Source organism: Takifugu flavidus, chromosome 19, assembly GCF_003711565.1.
Source record: "Takifugu flavidus isolate HTHZ2018 chromosome 19, ASM371156v2, whole genome shotgun sequence".
Classification (NCBI taxonomy): Eukaryota; Metazoa; Chordata; class Actinopteri; order Tetraodontiformes; family Tetraodontidae; genus Takifugu; species Takifugu flavidus.
The window spans coordinates 12034399-12054263 of NC_079538.1; the positions used below are offsets into that span (position 1 = coordinate 12034399).

At 53.4% G+C, this 19865-nt stretch overlaps 1 long non-coding RNA gene across 1 annotated transcript; it reads right to left on the reverse strand.

The window, feature by feature from the left end:
- Window positions 1–3752: 3752 nt before the first annotated feature.
- Window positions 3753–18742, reverse strand: LOC130516491 (uncharacterized). The gene is made up of 2 exons (XR_008947501.1): window positions 16225–18742; window positions 3753–3866 (listed from the first exon to the last, which is right to left on the reverse strand). It is a non-coding gene; the product is annotated as an uncharacterized LOC130516491 (long non-coding RNA).
- Between the last annotated feature and the right edge of the window lie 1123 nt (window positions 18743–19865).

A 19865-nucleotide genomic window follows, 5' to 3' on the forward strand; every position in this document is an offset into this window, starting at 1 on the left:
CCTCTCAACTCTCCTTCCTCCGTCATCTTCCATCGGAGGAACGAGAGGAAAACACAGGCAACATGTTTTTGTTTGTGTCCTGTGCGAGTCGCCGCGACCCCGACCTAAGTGGAAGCTGTGATTAAACATCAGATGAAGGGGAGCGCCGCCGCCCACAACTCAGGCAACAAAGCTTTAGTTGAGCAACAGCAGCTGCAAGAATTTGCTGAATCAATGACAGAAGGACGGTGGGTCGCGTCCCTCTCCGGCTAATTTCATGCGACACACAGTAGAACTTTGGGGCAGTTAATTGGATTCAGATCGCAGCAATAATCCTGCGTCAAGTCTCCGCTAATGCTAAAGCGCAGCAGTCGCAGAGGAAACATCTGTGCTGCAGGCGGCACCGCCAGGAGGGGGTCACCCCGGCGTCGACGCCTCGGGGGTGATGTCATCCCGCCCGTCGCAGGAGGCCGCCGTCTGGGAGACACGTCGGTGGCGTCCTGCTGACTCAGCTGGATGTGAAATCTGCGGCGATGCTAACGGTCAGGGCGTTATCGATCGCCGAGGATAAGCTAGCTTGACTGGACGCAGCGGGATTGTCGCTCTCCCATATCTTAGCATCCTCCTGTCCCGATGGTCCTCATCCCAGCCACATCTGTCCCCCATCAAAGCTCACATCAAAGACGCCGCTCCTCACTTTTGTCACACCGGAACTCCGTTAAAATCGTTGAACTCGTCGTCTGAGTGAAGACGAACGTTTGCACCATTTTCCTGCCTCTGATCGCGTGAACGGGCCGGTTTCCATCTCCTTCCACGAGGAGGTTCTGCCATTTTATTTCGTAATCATGCTTCTTTATTGCTAAAACTCGTATTTGTTACGCTCCATCTTATTTTGGCGCCTCATGAATAGCCTCCTGATTGTTCTTTTTTCCTCCTTTTGAGAAAAAAAATGGATTTTTTTCCTCTCCTTCTTTCCTAAATCTCTTTAATTCTACCTCCAGTGACCCCAATTCCGAGCCAAAGGAACGTTGATGACGGTGGGATGGTTGATTTCCTCCGCTCACGCACTTCCTCCTCGTGTTCACGGAGCGTGGAGAAGGTCTTTGTTTCCATGGATTCTGTGTTTGTTTGAGGAGGGAACGTCTTTGTGTACTTGTTTATGGCGTTCCGGGTTTGCCTGCATCGCGTCTGCGAGGTTCCGTTTTCAAAGGCGGCCTGGAAGAACGTCAGGCAGTAAAACACTCGGAGCGGGAGCGTTTGTTTTCCCTTTTTTTCCAGCCATCCCTGACTCAGAGACATGGCCTCCTCTCCTGTTCTCCACAATAATATTTACTTTCCCACACAAGAAAACGCGTTTGATCGCAGCTTTTGGTCACCGCGACGTCCCCGTCTGGCTCCGCCCCTCCGCCGCGAGGCAGAGCCAACAGGGCCGCGGCTCCTGGACTCAGATGTGGGACTCGGTGCCAACCTTGGCCTCGCTTCTTCCACCAGAAGGCTCTTATTAAGTTCAGCGTTTGGCTTCCCGCAACATTTTCCCGTTTGATCAGCGAGACAGGTCGCCAGTCGCATTAATCCGCCCACATTCAGGAATGTGCAGGAGAGGGAAAAGTTGCACCGAGGAGTCGTTTCTTCAGGTCTGGAGCAAAGAGGGTTGGCAGGGATTTCCATGTTTCCTCTTTTATGAGGGCCTGGCGTGGACGTTCCTCTCCTCATTGTTTGAAAGTGAATTCCTGCTGCATCCAGCGTTCCCATTGTTCCCGAGGCCTCGCGGTCACCAAGGTCCCGAAGTCCTCCTGCCACCGCGGCCCCGGTGAACCCCTCAGGACTCGTGGAGAAGAGTCACTTCCTGGCAGCTTTGTCTGAGGAGAGCATCCTGTTTACTGCAGCTGGATGGGCTGCAGGAGAACGTGGGGGGGGAGGAACCCCACCTACGGATGGCACTGCTCACGCTCCAATCTGGGACATTTGGAGGCCGAAGGAAGCAGGAATGTTAACAGACCGATGTCCAAAACTAAACAGTCTGTTTCCTGACGGCTGCTGCGGCCTCGGCTCTCAGACCAGGAGCTTCCCTGTGTTGTTGCTGGACGTTAGCGGCATTTTAGCTTCCATTTCTCCGTCATTCCTTGTATTAACTCGCGGCCTTCATGTTTATTATGGAGCAACTTTTTCCGTTGATGGATCACCTCGTTGAGTGTGTTATAAATCACCACTGTCGTGACCTCTTTGTAATCAGACCCAGAGCTGATCTGCACAAGGTCGGGCTTAAACGACAAGACCATCGAGGTATTTGTCCGACCAGCGGATTGCGCTAAAACGCTGACGGAATGCTGAAACCGGCGTGTTGTGAGAGTTGTGAGTTATTGCTCCGGGGAGAATATGGCTTCCATATGCAGAATCGGGGCGATTCGCAGGCTCGGCACAGGCTGTTCTAGCGCTGGTTTACGCGGCCTCGTCGCTGCCAAGTCAGGGCTTCGAAGTGGCCGTAAATGTCAGGACAGCCTTCTATCTGGAGCGGAACGCTGTAGCTGGAGTTTCAGGAAGTTAGGGAATACTTTTGACAAGTGTTAAAGACAAATGTCAGGATTTGAAAGATGACGGTTCATCCCACGAGTTGCATGGGCAAAAGTAATAAGAGGGTAAGCTAATCTTATAGTCCTCGCCAGTTAGCTTAGCTGTTAGCGAACACATTTGTAAGCGGGAGAAATTGCCGAGTCTGAAGGCGCTAAGATTCCCAAATGCTTTGAAGCAAAACAGAAGACCGGTCCCAGTTTTTCCATGGTAGTACAGTAAGAATCAAGGGTGGATCATGTGTCAGTCTGGGTAATGGTACCACACGCTAATAGTTCTGAGTAAAAATTGGAAATCAGAGCATTCGGTCATTAGCCGCAGGTGGCGCGCGCCCCTTTGACAGGGATTATCCTGCTGGGAACCTGCCGAGACGTAGTGTGAAGAAAGGGCAAGTTTCCCCCGTTATTTTTCATGCCGGCAGAGGTGGAATTAGTCGCCGAGCTCCGAACGGACGGGTGCCCTTTGTCAATGGGTGATTAGCCGCGAGGGCGCTAATACGGCGCCCGAAGAGTCGCGGCTCCTTTCAGAGGGGAGGCGCGTAAAAGTTCGGAAGGTTCACTTTTCTCATCAGGTCGGAGTCGGCTTCGATTTCCTGTGAGAGCGAAGAGTGGCGGTTCTCGGGTGACTGTTCTAAATGTAAATCATGGCTGAGCGGAGTTACACCGACAGGCCGACATCTGTATTTTAATTGGCCCGGGGCCACGCCCACCCCCCCCCCCCCCCCCCCCCCCCCCCCCCCCCCGCCTTCCCTCCCCCTTCCAGCCCTCTAGCAACAGGCTAGAAACATTCATTTATAGCCCCCGCTGCAAAGAATACACCCCAGAACAAGGGGCAGGAGCCCGACGCCCACATGGCAACAACAATATTTGGCGGATGAGATCAGCGCTACCATCCCAGCATGGCGAGGAGGCCCCAAAATATTTCGCTTGGCCACTCGCTGAGCGTTCCTGCGCCCTTTCCCTGCACGCGTTTGTTTTGACTTCAGCTAGCTTATTTTCACTGCGGGGTCTTTGGCCATGTGCTGCTAATTGTGAGGGGATCCTGACAGGACGGCGATTCTGAAGGGAAAGGATTATTCCAGAAGAACCAGGGTGGTCGCCACGGCTAAAGGGTAACAGGTTGGTAAGCTCAACGCGACGTTAGCTAACGGAGACAGACAGGAAGTTCCCTGATCCGGAAGGGACACAGCCGAGACCTCGGATGGATTCATGGATAATGGGTTTATTGTACGAGCTAATTGTTCCAGGATCTTGGCCATTTGGAGGGAGAAGGATTAGCCTGATCGGAGTGTCCCTCTGGTGGAATGTGTGGCAGGAGTTCTGTGGAGGAAAAACAAGAGGAGGTAGGTATGAGTGGAGCGTCTGGGAAAATGGGAATTCTCGCTCCTGCAGCAACATTTCCCAAAAGCCCAACAGAACAGGTGGAGAGAAAAGGCCCGGGGCCATAATTGGACTGTGGATTTTCTTTTATTGTCGGACTTTCTTTTATTTATTTCCCTGAAGAATTTTTCCCCTCCTTCCTCCGATCTGCCATTTGCCAGAGGATTTACATCCCGGTATTGAGTACACCCAAAGAGCCACTCAGCGGAATAAGTCCATTACTCACTCAATTACCGGAACAGCGCGGCCTGCTGGGTCGGCTTTGGAGAAGCAGCAAGGCAGGTCTTGCGGCGACTGCAAGGTTTTAGCATGTCAACGTAGCGTTTGGCTAAATTTGGCTGGGCGTCTTTCCCCTCCTCACTCAGAAGTGGTGCGCACCGTGTACTTAGGCTGCTTTGATGGCAGGCCCACATAGGTTATTCCTCATTTAACCACGCAGCTACGTAGCTCTGCGGCGTTGAATATTAGCATACGTGCCCTTCCCAAGATATTCTGTTGTTTTTAGCTGTATGTACGTTACTCCTTTAATTACAGAAGGGAAATCGTGATTTATTACAGAGTGCAGCATGCTTGCCGCCACCCCCCCCCCCCCCCCCCCAGGGGCAAACGTGAACAGCTTGGCACCGTTGCTGACAGAGTTAGCTAGCGCAGCACGACAACACGCAGGGAACAATCGCTGGTGAAATTGTTCGCCGCGCGCGGGAATTCTCAGAGGAAGGACGCACACGCTTATCTGCTCCAGCCCTCCAATCCCATTGTTTATTACAACAGCGCAGCGTGTAAGCTAGCAGCGCTTTTCATCTTCGTATCATATAGCCGGGACTTCCTGTCTTTGTAGAGCCCTGTGATATTTGTGGAGCCTGAGAGGAGATGAAATATTAGCATCTGGAGGCACCGACAGGCAGGAAGGAAAGGAGAGAAAGTGTGAAGGAAGAAAGGAAGTGAGTGCGTGTGCACGTTGTCACGTGCAACATAAATCACAGACACAAAGATAATAGAAAATGACACCCCCTCCCTCCCCAGCATCTCCTAAATCAAGCGGCTGCCTCGTCAGTCTGTCGGCTAATTGCAGCAGTGCTGATCAGGTGGTTCCACAGCAGCTTAAGGAAAACAGACCGCCGTCGTCTGTGGACCCGTTTGGTTTCTGTGGAACCAGCAGAGGTTTGGAGCCCAGCTCACAGCGCCAACGTGGGAGGAGAAACCTGAACCACCTTTAATCAGGCGTACAAACAGGACGGACCGACTGTGTAATCCACACTCATGGTTCTGACCGGTTCATTAAATTAAATTAACTGTAAACATTGAAACGGTGGCTGTAGCACACCACGTTAGCCTTTATCTCAACCTTAAAGAACCAGGTTGTTGATTCAGTGAGCAGGAAAGCTGCCAAAACATCCAAAAGACAAAGCTAACCTCAATGCTAGGGCGTTTTGGCTAAAGCCTCATTATCTTTTGTTGCACGATGTGACGTGTAATTCATCGCTAATCTGTTGTTGCATCCCTCTGAACTCACATTTCCTACTGTTTGTGAAGGCAGCACATGAAGCTAGCGCGGCTAACTGAAGCTAGGCTAAAGATTAGCGTGATGTTCAGGCTTTACACACTTAAATAGATTAAAGGAGAGTTGTGATCAACAGTAGACAAACAGACCAACTCGATCCTGGACCTGTGGGGGAACCGGTGCAGAAGAAACCGGCCCAGTCCATGCGGGATGTTCTGTCTGTCGCTGATCCGAGGAACTCTGTAGAACTCTGAAGTTCCAGAAGAACCAAAGTTTTTCTCCGTCTGCTTGGCCACAAACACCAGTTTTCCACAATAAACGTCAGGTTAACGTGAGATGACAGCTGAGGAATCAGGTGGGCCGAGAACAACCTGATGGTTCCTCACTTAAAAACCGTTTTACCGTCTAATCACAACAATTCAGTTTTTCAGGGAACGTCAGACATCCTCAGATCCGTCTTCCTGAAAATGTCTAAATTTCAGCAGCTATAAACTCAGACGGAAGAGATGAGTACGTCTAAAACTGCCTCGCCAGCAGGAACGCGCGGAAGCTAACACACTGTTAGCCGACCACCGCAGAAGAGCTGATAGAGGAACCTGAGACAGGAAGGTGGGGAGACTCCGAGCTCATCGGCAGGTCCCTGAAGGCACCGCGGGCCAATGAATCTGTCATTGGTTCCAAAGCATTTCCTCCAAGGATCCAGCAGGTGAGCACAAACGAGCCGGAGTTAGAGGTCCAGAGGGAGGAGACGGAGCTGTAACTCGTCTTTCCCTGATGAGCCTGCTGGACGACCCCTCAGGAGGACCGACACGTCCCAGCTGCACCTACACCGCTGCGCCTGCGGGGGCAGCATTGGCTATTAGCGAGTGACGCTAATGAATCCCAGCACACTAATGAAGAATCAGCCCAGAACCAGGATCCGGCCGCCCCGTCGGTGCTGCAACTGTTTCAGGGAGAATCCGAACAAACTTGACATTTCCTGCCAACCGTTTCTCTCCAAATCACCTGCTGTAAACCCAATTGACACGTCCAGACGTCTCTTATATAGATGTGACCTTTCCGGGGGAATTTGTTGCACCGCCGCGGCTCCCCGGGGATTGATTGGACCTGCTGGCTGTAATAAGTGGAGAGTTGGAAGGATTCACGGGTGAACGGCACATGAAGGACTCTCAAATGAAAATCCGAGGATGGCGGGCGGCCAGGAACATTAGCGCCGGCCGCGCTCACCTTTAACACGCACACGTAAATAAGCCTGAAAAGGGGGAGAAGACGATCGTCCTCCTTGCTGAAGGCAGAACAAAGCAGCGGGAAGATGGCTTTGATGTCCTCCGACTCGGGAAATGATGCCGCGAATCAAAGTCTTCCAAAGGAAAGGAAAGATAAAAGCTGGTAAATAACGGATGTGTGTCCAAGATGTCGACATCTTAAAGAATATTTAGACTCACCCAGTTTTGTCAACTCCTTGATTAGAAACATGAAAGCTGCTAGTTGGAAATATGACATTTCCCAGTGAGCTGAGCGAGTGCTAACGAGGGAGCTGACGGACTAGCATGGAGGAGCTGCACAGCTACAAGTAGCATCTGAAACAAATCAGGACGTATGATGGAGGGCAGAGATGCATGCTGGGAAATGTCCCGGGCTGTGACCTGCGGTCAGATTGGGATTGTAGCTTTTATGCTAATGTGAGACAGGAAAATCTTGTACTTCCGGAAGAGAATAAACACAGAGGAATAAAATATCTCGCAAGACGATGAAGGCAGAAATTTTCAGATTCGGAAGCTGGAAATGCTAAACAGATTCGGGACGCCAACCGAGAGGTGAGATAAATCAGAGGCAGCGCGGCAGCGGTGTGTGGGCACCGGCGGGAGCGCACGAGGTGGAGTGCACGCGTGCTTTTAGCTTCAGCTGTGATGACGGGAGTCAGGACGGAGGTGTCTCAGAGACGCCGCGGGACGTCTCCGACTCCTGGCGTCCCCTTCAGTGCTCAGCTGGGGGGTTCCAAGGCTTCTTCTTCCTCAGTTAAAAATCATCATTTTGAAATAAGCGCCTTGTCATGCTAACCTCTTTAGCTCCTCATCACCTCAGAATGTCAGAATGTGGCGCTTCCACCCTCCGGCGCCGTAGCGGCTCGGTTTGATCAGTTCTGGCACCCAGGACAGCAAACGGACCCTCTGAGCCCGGTGGCACCGTCAGAACAGCATCGATCATTTCAGGGCGCAGATGCCGGAGCGGCGCCATTATCAACGTCACCGACGCCGCGCCTGTTAGCGGACCGGATGCTAATCGCTTTGGCAACAGGCCACTCGTTCTGGCAGCTTCTACGAGCGAGACGCTCGGAACCAGAACTAAAAACGTGGTTGATTAGGGAAAAAAGAATCCAGAACCCAGGCAGCGCGACCCCGCCGTCTCTCTGCAGGATGTAGGAGGTTAATGGCTGGTTCAGGGTCTGACCTTCCAAGTGTCTGAGTCAGCAGGAACTCCTCCGCGCTGACCTCTGCCTTCCTGCCGACTCCTTCCCGTTTTTCTTTGGCTCAGGCGGAGGCGGGGGGGTCAGCGGTTCAGGGGCCGTCTCTGATCCCAGATGAAACGACGCTCCCACATCCGGAAACCGTCCCGTCCCCCGGTCCGAGTCATAAACCCGCGATCCCGCTGCTGCCGAGCACATGGCTGCGCAACTCTGCCTCTGCCTCTGAGTGTTTATGCAGGTTAGCATCCAGCGGCTAACGTTTGCCCTCCAACCTCAGAGCATTCTGCTCTAGCACCGCGGTGTTTTCAGAACATCCTGTGGCGTGTACCAAAGACGCCTGAGGTCAGTTTTCCTGACCTTTGACCCCGTGGCACAGGCGCCGTGCGGCGCTCCGTCTCTGTTTATTTGGTTGTGAACCTCTTCGTGTCCAGACAGGCCCCGCCCACTTCTGTCCCCGCTGTGATGATACAGCAAACGACTTCCTGTCATGTGAGACCGATGAGGCCGCAGCACCAAGCAGAGGTTCTCTGCCCCGATAGCGACCCGGCGCACGTGCTCGCCGTTGCCTCTTCCAGAGATGGTGTTCCAGGCCTCACCCCTGGGGAGACGGGGGGGGGGGCGAGGATCTGTTACACGCTTGTGGCTTTTACTGTAAAACGTCTCTTTCTCGCCCGGGCGTGTGTCAGGCAGGTCTGGGGTTTATTGCCAGCTGACGCGTCCTGTAAAAGCAAGACTGCGGAATTGGCTGTTAGTGGGGTGTTTATGGCTTTAGCGTGTCCTGTAAAATCCCTCACTTTTAAGTCGCATCATTAGCCTCAACTCGCTCCGACGTTCTTCCTCACGACCCCTTTAGATCTGGATCCACAGACGCTTCCTCATCATCAGCTGAGTGAGGAATGGCGGCTTGTTGCTGCCTCCCTTAGCGGATATTAGCATGCTAACGCTCGTCATGCCCCCCTCAAATCGACCTCTCAGGAGGCTGTTCCACAACATCACAACAACAACAACCCTTCAGAGGGCTGGTTGTCATGGCAACGTTGTGGGGAAACTGCTGTGACATGAGAGCCACCGTGTTTTACTGGACGCTGAAGCTTCCCGCAGCTCGGAGTTTTATAGGTAATTAGCCTAAAAATGGTAAAAGCTTAAGTTGACTCGGTGGCGGCAAAATGATCCGATTCATCGTATAAGTTTTCTCCTGCGGCCGAGTGAGAAGATTAAAAGATAAATAAAATGTCCCAAATGCAAAAATGGCCTTAAAATCCAGGAAGAGCCACGTTAGCCGCAGCCCTCCATTAGCAGACGTCTGAATGAGCAGGAAAAGGTGGGAAAATAACGAGTGTAGCCGAGTCCATCACGGCTGCACGTGAAGAGGCCACGGCCGCACCGGTGATTCATCCACATCTCATATTTCTGCCTCCATCCACAGGCCCGACATCAGAGGGAAGCCGCATTAATGGACCGCAGGAGGATCACGGCGTGATTTAATGCCGACTGAACCGGCTCAAATGAAGCTCTAATGGTTCCTGTTCAAGAGGGGGAAAGAGCTGATGGATGTGCAGATTCTCTGCAGCTGCAGGTACCAGCGAGGACGAGTTCAGGGGGCAACAAAACCTCCCTCCCTCCCTCGCGTATCCACCGTTTAGAGATCCAGAAACTAGCGGAGCTCCTGTGAAACCTGTCGGCCCAGCCAGATGTTCTTCATGCTGCATGTTCACGTATCAGGATGGAAGCGTTGAAAGGAATTCCTTTTAATCTCTGAAATTATACAAACCGCGTCTGCGAGGCAGATGATGCCGACGGGACTCTTCGCTTCTCGCGGGCCGACGTTGAGAAGCTCGGAATTTTCCTATTTTTGTTGGGGGGGGGCGGGGGGGCGACAGGTTTGACTTTGATCATCTGAAGCGTCTGCCAGCGAGAACGTCATCGCGGCTCACTTTTCGCAGCGCTAAATCCGTCGGAGTTCACGCTAACGTTCCCGCAGGTCCGATATAAAACATGTGTAGCACAGCGATGGTGAGGAGGCCACGCCGCGTCGCAAATGCTGCGTTCCTTCTGTTGTCCTTGACCACCAGGGTCAAAGTTGGATGGGTTTGATCGTTTAATCATCAAATCTAGAAGCGGAGGGTATGTTGCTAATATTAGCATTTAGCCAAACAGTAGAGCAGAGTCTGAGCCGTCACACTAATGAAATCAAAAAGAGGCGGGAAATCTGAAAAATGTGAAGTAGATTGTCCAAAATGTCCGGATGTTTGCCTCTGCACCTTCAGCCCACTTTGCACTGACGCAGCGAGTGTGCTAAAATTAGCACACTAGCTGGAGGGGGCCGTGTGGCGTAGCTGTCACGTGCGCGCTGGACTAAATCCCCCACCTGAGTGGATGCTCGACACGGTCGGAAACTCAGTCGGCCCTCGGCTGTCAGAGGAAGACGACTGGCTGCTTTTCAAAGGCCGCCGTTTCTATAAATACCGCGTTTGGCGTTCGATTTTAACATATGAAGCGTCGGAGCGTGACGAGACGGCGTCAGCGCAAATGAGGGAGCCGCCTCGTGATCCGGCACCGATGGCTCTTCATCTCGACCACAGCGGATTGAGACGGGACGTCGACCGGCTGCAGCGGTTTTCTCTCATCGGCGTTGCTGCTAGCACGCTAACGCTACCGACGAGCTCGGCTAGCTGCGGTGCCACGTAGGAACAGAGCTACATCAGCTACCTTGTGCTGCGTCTTTGACCCAGAACACCTTTCACTCCAGGAGGGCTCCGTTATTGTCTGGGCAGCAATAACACCCCGGCCTCCGCTGAGATGGATCGGCCCGCCGCCCCGTCCATGACCTCACCATCGACGGGCCGACACCTTCCTCGCATCGCCCTCACATCAGCCTTGCTTCTGCAGTAGCTTCCTCACTTGTTTGGGGGCGGAGCTCCACCCGCCTTGGCGCCTTGTTCCCCGATCCATCAAGGAGGCTGAGCTAGCTCAGGGGTCGCGTTTGACCCGAGCTAAAGCAGGGAACACGGAACTAAAGCCTCCGGACGTGTGTGGGAAAGACGCCGGTGGAGCACATTTGATTATTTTTTTTAGCGATTTAAATGTTCCCGTCGACCAACCGTGTCCTTCGTGGGGAGGCCGACAAGTGCAGAGACGTCCTGTGGGAGGTTCTCTGTTCGAAACCATTAGCATTAGCACAGTAGCATGTGGGCTAATAATGCTGAAGACAATTGGGATGACAGTTGGACTCCTGGAGGACAGGACAATCCAGCAGGACAGGCAGCAGTGGGGGACACGGAGGACACGGAGGACACGGAGGACATGGAGACGAGGCCGTGACGCCGCCACAGACGGACGGACACGCGTGTCAACAGCTTCACCTCGAGTGTTTTTCAAACAGCAAAGTGTGAATCTGGAGCACGTTTCTGTGCACGTTTGGGTGAGAACGCGTGACGGAGGCCTGGATGTTTTCATTGGGTCCAGACCTCCGTGCTGAGCTTCTGCAGACGGTTGCTACTTAAAACGCAATCATAGCGGCTAATTTGGAGCATGTGGCGCTAATAAAGTCTGATTTCTTGCACATCTGCAGAAACAGTTCAGCAGCTCAGAAGCTCACGGGTTGAAATTTGTGGTTTGGACCAACGTTTACTGGGTTTACTGGGTTTACTGGGTGGGGGCTGTGCCTGGTACCAGTCGGACGCTGGCACCGCCCCCTCCCCTCCCCCTCAAACACACGATAACACGCTCTCACGTACGTGTGATGCTGCTACTTTAGTCCCGTTGCTGTGCAGGCGGGGGGGGCCTCCCTGGCCCCCTGTCGGCCCCCTGCACATCAGCTCTCAGGCGGATGAATGCAGACAGGAGGAGACGCAGCAGGGCGTCCACACGCAGGCGTCCACCCCGCGGCGGCGGCGGCAGCGGCGGTATTCCGACCATATGTGGCGTTCCACATCCGCAGGTTTGTTGCCCAGATGCAGCGAAAGTGCCTCCAGACTCCGAAGTAGCAAATGCAACAATAAAGTGGTGAAAGGGCAGTAAAACGTCCCCCAGAAGCTCGTTTGTCCTCCTGACGCAGGTTAAAGTGCCCTCACGGTGCCCTCGGTGCCCCCCTCCCCCTGTGCCCCCCCCCCCTTCGCATTCCTGTTGGTTTCTCCTGTCGTCCGTGATGAGAACAGTGAAAAAGAGAATCTCCCTGATCTGAAACAGCAAATATGGAATCAGCCGTGTTGTGGGGGGGGGGGGGGGGACCTTCTGCAGACACCCCATTTAGAATGAGTCCCAGTCCGACAGCTGCTGATAAACCAGGTTGTTCCATGCAACAGCGGCGTGTTCGGGAGGGGGGGGGGGCACCTCTCGATCGCTCTGCTGCAGGTCCACACCAGGTTCTCCCTCCTGCGGGGCGATGTTGCCCCCCCCCCCGCCGTGCATGTGGCAGACGCCATATTGGATGTCTTTTTCTCACACGTCAGACCCAGAGGTCGCCGCCGCGGCGTTCCCCGGAGCAGCTGCCGAGGCATCGGCGGCGTAGCCGACTGGAACAAGACGGTGGAGTTCCGGGGAGAGTTCCGCCACCTCCAGAGGCGTGAACGCTACACGCCGTCGAGCAAAGCAGGCGGCGTTGGCGCTGAATATTAATGGTTTATTTATGTCGACAAAGCGTGGCGGACGTGCCGGCGCTCCGGCGGACAGGTTAGCATGCTAAAATATGTACATACTAAAACATTCAGGCATTTCCGTCCCGGTGCTGCTCTGGGCCTGAGAGGACGACTTGGATCCGCTCCAATAATCGGAGTTCCATCCCAGTATTTCCAGCCCGGGGGCTGTACCGGGCCTGCAGGGTGAATCACCCCATTATGGAGCGTTGGAGAATCATTACCTGATTCCTGTCAAACCTCGCAGGGAGCCTGTGATCGCCGGAGCCGCAGCGCCGCCGCCAACGAGGACCTTCGGTTTCATCGGGCGACAAATGAAGCGACAGCCTGCTGCCGCCGACTTCGCTTTGTTGTCCCAGGTCGATGGGAGGGACGGTGAAATAATCCGGAGGGGGTTTCAGTTCAGGAATAATCGCAGCCCGTCGATGTCCGATGGAGCCAGACTGGATGTAGTTCTGGACCCCGACGTTCCCCGGGGGGGGGGGGGGGGGTCAAAGGAGCTTGGCCTATCAATGTTCTTCCCCCCCGCCGTGTCCACAGCGGCTGCCAGGATAACATCCCAGAATGCAACTCTGAGTGGTCCGAGTGCTTCTCTGGGTGGAGGCTCAAAGCAGAATAATGATAAACGTGCACGTGAGTTTCTATGTGTGCACGTGGTGGAGGGAGACGCGGTAATGACAACCAGTTTGGTTCACTTGAAACGGGAAACCCAGGAAACGTGACGGTGCTGGAAAAGGCTCGATTTGCTCTGATCAGGTGACCGTCTGAGGAAGGGGGGGGGCTGTGTGTGTGTGTGTGTGGGGGGGGGCTGTGTGTGTGTGTGTGTGTGGGGGGGGGTCGTGTGTGTGTGTGTGTGGGGGGGTCGTGTGTGTGTGTGTGGGGGGGGGGGGGTTGTGTGTGGGGGGGATGTTAGGCCCTGAGAAGTTTACCCAAGAAATGAGTTCCGTGAGGGCTGGATGACTGGGAATGAATCACCAGTCATAAGACTCCTCGGAGGTCTTCATTAAACGTGGGTCTGAGGGTCGACCCCGGCCCTGGTGAAACCATCACCGTGGCGACGCTTCCACGGTATTTATCTGATTAAAGAGCAGGCGGGAGCTGCGGTCGCCCCAGATTATGAGGTAATACTCCGGCGTTGGCAGCAGCTCTTCAGCAGCGCTTAAGCACAATTTGGAGCCACTTTGACTCGATTATCTCAATTTTCTGCCATTTCAGACTCACGCCTCTTTCTTTTACTCCACTCTGGAGTTGGGAGCAGATTTATTGACGCCGAAACACTAATCAGTCCTGATCAGCAGCTTAGTTGCTCGGGGGGGGGGGGGAGGGAAAAAAATCAAATAAAGCAGAAATCCAAGTCGAAGCCCCGAAGTCCGAATCCGGTCTGAGAGTTCCCACACGGTGGAGCGGCTGGTGGCGTCACGGCAACGCCGCAGGGAACGCTTCCGTATGAGCGTCACATGCTCCCGTTGGGATGGCTGCTGCAGAAGGATGAGCTTCGTCCCGCTCTTTTCCTGCCAGCGCTCTTCCCGGTTTTAACTCTCATCCTTAACATTTACAGCAGCGTCGTCACCCACAGAACTTTCTGTGGTCCTAAAAGCTCAAAGCCCGGTACTTTTTCACCATTACCAGCGCGGGGAAATAACATGAATCGTCCAGCTAACAGTCCCGTTTCAGACAGAGCAACGCTCGTTGCCCTGGCAACCTCTGCCTGTTCCGTCAAGCATTTCTGCCTGAGATGCCTGAGATGACAGAGGTAAGGCTGTAATCTGTGTCCAGAGTGCTTTCTTGAACCTCACAAAGTGAGACTATAAAGGTCGACACTGCGCTACATTAGCCAGCGAGCTACTGACAGGAAAATCATGCGGAAATTTCATTTCTATCACGATCAGGAACACCAGGAACAGTCATCAGCTACGCTGAGAGCGTTCTTACAGCTCATTTCTGTCACGTCTACCAACAGGCCTTTGCTGCCTGATCCCTTCAGCATGTTCCCCGTGCAGCTGCGTGAACAGAAACACGTAATTGTCAGCAGATGTGCAACAGAAACGGGCTGCTCGCGCCACTCCTGCTAGCTCTCCGGCTCTGTGTTTCAGACTCTGGATGGTTCCTGGAGAGCCTCAGATCTGGGGCCTCACTAAACCATGTTTTGGGTCATGACGTGCTTTTTATTTTTTAAAGCAAAACAGAAAAGTTGGGATCTTGTGACCATGGCCGACGCTGCACCGGCTTCTGCTCCAGTGTCAAAAAAGAGCATTTGCCTCATTTTCCGGTCAGAGCGACGAAGGCGGAAACAAAAAATAACTTTATGGGACTTAAACGGCGGCTATGGCACCAATTTAAATGTGTGGACACGGGCACCATTAGCAGTGCTGCTAATGGAAGCTAAAGCCTTGGAAGTTTACCCAAAGTCACGGTATTGACCGAGTACATTAGCGCTAAAAATGTCAATGTATTCATGGCAACCTTTAAATGAAGCTCAGATCCCTTCAAAGTGTCAGAAACCTGCCGAGTCAGCAGCTTCGCCATCTGTTCTGACCCGGTCGCAGCGTTAGCGTTCCGTTTCGGTTGCTGAAGATCAGGCCGACGCCCCCACCCGCTGACGGGCCTTCCTTCGCTCCCCCTCTTCCATCCATCAATTAGCCGCCGTATTTGCATATTCATCCTGTTTGCACGGGCGAAGACTAATTCTCGTTGTCGGAGCGCAGCTGTCGGAGTGGATTAGCCAAGTCTCACGCGTCGCCGGCTCATCGTCCACGTCAGTCAGAGCGAAAACACACCGTAATCACCGTCATCTTCCCGGATGGAGCGTCGGCGGGATTCTGCGGAGTGTGCGGAAGTGCGGAGCCCGCCGGAGGTACTTCCTGTTTGTTTGCGCGCTGATCGGCGCCGCGCTGGACCACCGGCAGGGTAAACATGAAAACGTTGTGCCCGACGGTCGCTAGCAGCCTCCCGCACGCTAGTTCTGGCTGAGGGGCTCGGCGCCATCGGGTGGGATTTTCATCAGGTTCGACTTCCTGTTCCCAATGTGGTGATTGACAGGCGCGTGACTATGGCGTCCGCCAGCAGCCCGACTCAGGCCTCGGCCGTTTCAGCCCTCTGTCGGGGCGTCTGGCGGACGCCGGCGCGGGTTCTCTCTGCCTTCTTATTGCAGCTGTCAGAGCGGCGAGCGTTTAAATAAACACGGCGTTATTGATGCGAGGGGAGGGCCGCGCGCCGCTGTGATTGATGACACGCGTGTCACGGGCAACAGCTTGTGGGTCCAGAGGAGAGACACTTCACACGCCGAAGAACAACACAGATAAACAGTAATGCGAGGGGCCACGGCCCCCGCGGCCCCCTGTTGAAGGCATTTACAGCACCTCCCAGTAAAAGTGACATATTGCAGTTAATTCAGACATGTTTATGTGTAAAAGGGCCTTTTTAAAGTTTGCTGCAGGCCTGGGGGAGACGCGCCTGGAGCTGGCAGCTCTTTTATAGCAGCTTCGTCAAATTGCCTGCGCCTGAAACCCGAAGGGGCGTGGCCAGCAATTAAAGGCGTCACACCTGATTTAATCAATCATTTCTAAAATTAAACTTTTTTTTTTAATGGTCTGCTCATTTTTGTGGTCTTCATCCACATTTTCTACCCTTTTTCACTAGTTTGGGGTCTTTAGGTAACAATTACCTTCAGGATCAGGTGTGTTTGAGGTGCCTCACCTGCTCTAACGGGTCGGTCCAGTTAGAGTCAGACCACATGTCTTTAGGAAGCCTCCAGCCTGGTTCACTGGGGAGGAGATGATCTCTGCTGCTCCTCTTTGTCACGTCAGTCCTGAACATCTTTGTTGTCTTGTGGTCCGTCTCACATTTCTGAGGCACCAGAAGTTGATGTCTAAGAACAAGGAAACGGGCTCTTCATGAAGCTGATGATAAAAAGGGCAGATTCTGAGCTCCCCGGCCCCCCGATGGCTGGTTTTCAGTCACTTCTGAGTTACATTTCTGTTTTCTACACCCCTGTAGACGATCCCTGCAGAATCGGGGACGTTTGGCAAGTTCTCAGAAGCTGCTTTTCTTGGCTGCGCTGAGCTCCAAATGATCCATCGCGAGTCCATCTCACTCCGCCTGTGGAAGCCATCAGAAACGTGTTTCTGCTCCATTCGAATGCGGAACGATGAGCAGCCAAACAGGCTGGTTCACTTTAAGGGTGGGTGGGTGGAAGCTTGCTCAAAGTGGGACTTTGAGGAGGAACTGGGTCATTGTATATGTATAAGATCGCGCTTCAGAAGCCAGTCCTGCTCCAATATTCAGGAAAACCTGCCCTCACATGGAAATCTCAAGTCAGAGCGGAGAGTTTTTCCAATCACCTACCTCAAAACATCAGTTTTTGTGCAAAAAACGGTCCATTCCAGTCACAAATGTCTTGCTTCCTGCCTCATCCACCAGGGGGCGCCCCTCTTTCCCCAGTTCTGACTCATGTTATTGCAACAAGAGAACCTTTTTTTTTTTTTTTTTTTTTAAATTTCAGCTAAAAAACCTTTAGTGATGCAACATTTGCAATGATTTTCAGAGAACCAACCTAGAGTTGGAGATCTGCGCGGCACCAAATTAGAATCATTGCTTTAACGCTCCGACGTCGACAGATTAACGTTGACATGCAAGTGTTTTTCATCCCCCCCAGCAATATTCCTGTAAACATCCAACTCCCGTGAAAAACACTCGTGCACACAGACGTGCAAAGGCTCCGTCCAGGCTAGGCTAACGTCTGTGACGTTACAGGAAAGGGTCTTTCAGGGGATGACGCAATCCCCCTTTGGATTCATTTCCTCTTAGATCTGGGTTTCGGCACCTGCTGGATTATTTTGGGGCGCAGTGGCGTCTCTGTGCTCGCCATCGCTCTCTAATGTCGCACAATTAAGATCTAATCTCCTCAAACGGCTCGCACAGCTAGCGCGCCTGCCCACCGCTGATCCAGATAAGCGGCAGCCTCTCCGCTCCCTGAATCGGAGCACAAAAACCTGCCGCCCCATCTCCTTCCATTACCGACTGCTCCGCAGCAGCCTTTAATCCAACTGCTATCAGGCCTGGAACCGGCAGAAGGTCGACGAGGCCGACAGGAGAAAAGGAAGAGGAAGAAATCCTGCTGTCAGGCTTTCTTTAGCAACTCTCGCCCCCCCTAAAAAGATTTTGCTGCTTTAATAATAAATAATGCATCTGCTTCATTACTCAGCCCAGTTTGAGGTGGACAGAAGAACTTTAGTTCACCTCCCGGGTCATAAATCACGCCGCAGAAGCTGTCAGGAGCGCGACCTTCATGTCCCAACATGCCTGCGCCGGCCCTGGACCGCCGACCGTCGGCTCCTGTTACCAGCGCCCGTGCTGGTGCCCATCAGAGCCACGCCGCTCCTCGTCATGATGGGGCTCAGGACGCGTCTGTGAGCTATTTGGCAAAGAGGAGTCCTGTTTGATTTAGGCGGCTCTGGAGGCTCCGAACTGCTCGCAGGGAAACTTTTCCACAAATATCCACCAAGCATTTCCATCAGTGATGTAAAGGTTTAGTTTCTAAAATGTTCCTTATGAAGCAACGCCACGCTCTGGAGCTCAGAGATGCTCCCTCCTTTAGCGTTCCGTGATGGTTTTGGCCTCCAGCTCTCCATCTGGTCCCACATCCCAGAAGCTCGGCTGCATCACTCTCAACTTCCTGTTAGGGCAAACTGGATGATGCTGCTTTTTCCACTGGCAAACCAAAGCTGTGCTCTCACATTTGGCCGGCGTTCCGCAGCAGGAGGGTGTGAGGACTCTGGAGGTTAACCTACACGGAGCTGCTTTATGATGAAACATCAGAATGAGGCTTTTTTAGGATCCAGACAGAACCACAACATCACAGCTGCTCATGACAAATACACAACACTTCCCTCAAACTGGTCCCTGAAGAAGGAAACGGAATGGGAAAGCACCACAAAGGAACCGACCGATCCCAACGGATGACATCACCGCCACCTCTACGTCGCCTCCTCCTGGCGGATCCCAGTAAAACGGCGTGTAGTTCTCCAGTTTGATCTGGTGATTAACGCAGTAGGCAGCAAACAAACTAGAGCAAAAACACCAATCCTCATTTAGTCCAACAGGTCGCCGACTGCCTGTTAATTTTAGAAACGACACCAGCAGCGATCGCTTTCACATTGACGTTGGAAATGATGCATTTCCTGTAATTTGACTCAGCTGGTTGAGGTATGGACGAGGCAGGGCAGGCATCCAGGAACAATGCATCACGCAGCGGGGCTTCTACTGCAGAACTGTAGCGTGTGTGTGTGTGTGTGTGTGTGTGTGTGTGTGTGTGTGTGTGTGTGTGTGTGTGTGTGCCTGAGCCTGAGGCAAAGATCAGCTGATGCAGTCTGGTCACATTTCTTTCCATGATTAAATCTCACCCTAATGAATCACCTCTGAGAAAACAGCAAAAGTCACATGATTTTCAGACGTGTGTGTGTGTGTGAGTGTGAGTGTGTGTGTGTGTGTGTGTGCGTCTGTGTGTGTGTGCGCGCGCACAGCTGAACTCCCAGGTCCGTAGGGGTGGCGGCCCTGATTGCTGCTGTCGTTAGCTCTGCAGATAAACTGCAGCCACGGCCAACAGTGCACGTGGAGACGCTGCGGCAGCAACCCGAGCAGGAGGCTTTGTTTCCCATTACAGCGCCGGTCCAGTGTTCAGAGCACATAAAATTGCGCTGAGGTCAGACGGATCGGATCATGGCGACGCTTCCTAACGCAGCTGACATCAGGAACACGGTTCCTCTGGCAGGAATCGGCCTCTGAAATCCTGTTCCCCTCGTTAAACCTCCATATGAAGAGTTTATGGACTGACTGCGTCCAAAAGAACACATCGGCTGCCAACAAACCCCGGCGACCCAATCGGTGTTTGTTCCTCGGCTCTACGGGGAAGCGTCGCGCCGTGTGGCTCCTAATGGCACCACGCCGCCAGCGCTCTGCACCTACGGCAGAGGTGAATTAAATAACCTCCCATTTTAAAAGGAAATCTAAGTGTTTCCGTCGGAGGCAGAGATGTCGGCAATGACTCCCGACTGGAGGAGGTGTTGTGCACACGTGCACGTCAGTCGCTCTCCCATCTGGAAACGCTGAGTCCTCGGCAAACATGCACTTACGGGCAGAAAGCGGCGCGAGAGCAGCTGCTGCCGTGACCCCGGGACAGCAGGGGAGAAGAATTCGTCAAATCGGAGCCGCTGATGGGAGAAAACACGGATTCACTCCCATCGCACGGCTTCCCTGGGAATAAACGGGAGCGTGCACGAGCGGAGGAGGGAGGCGTCCCGGGGGTGCCCCCGTGTGCCTACCTTTCACAAATCCCGTCC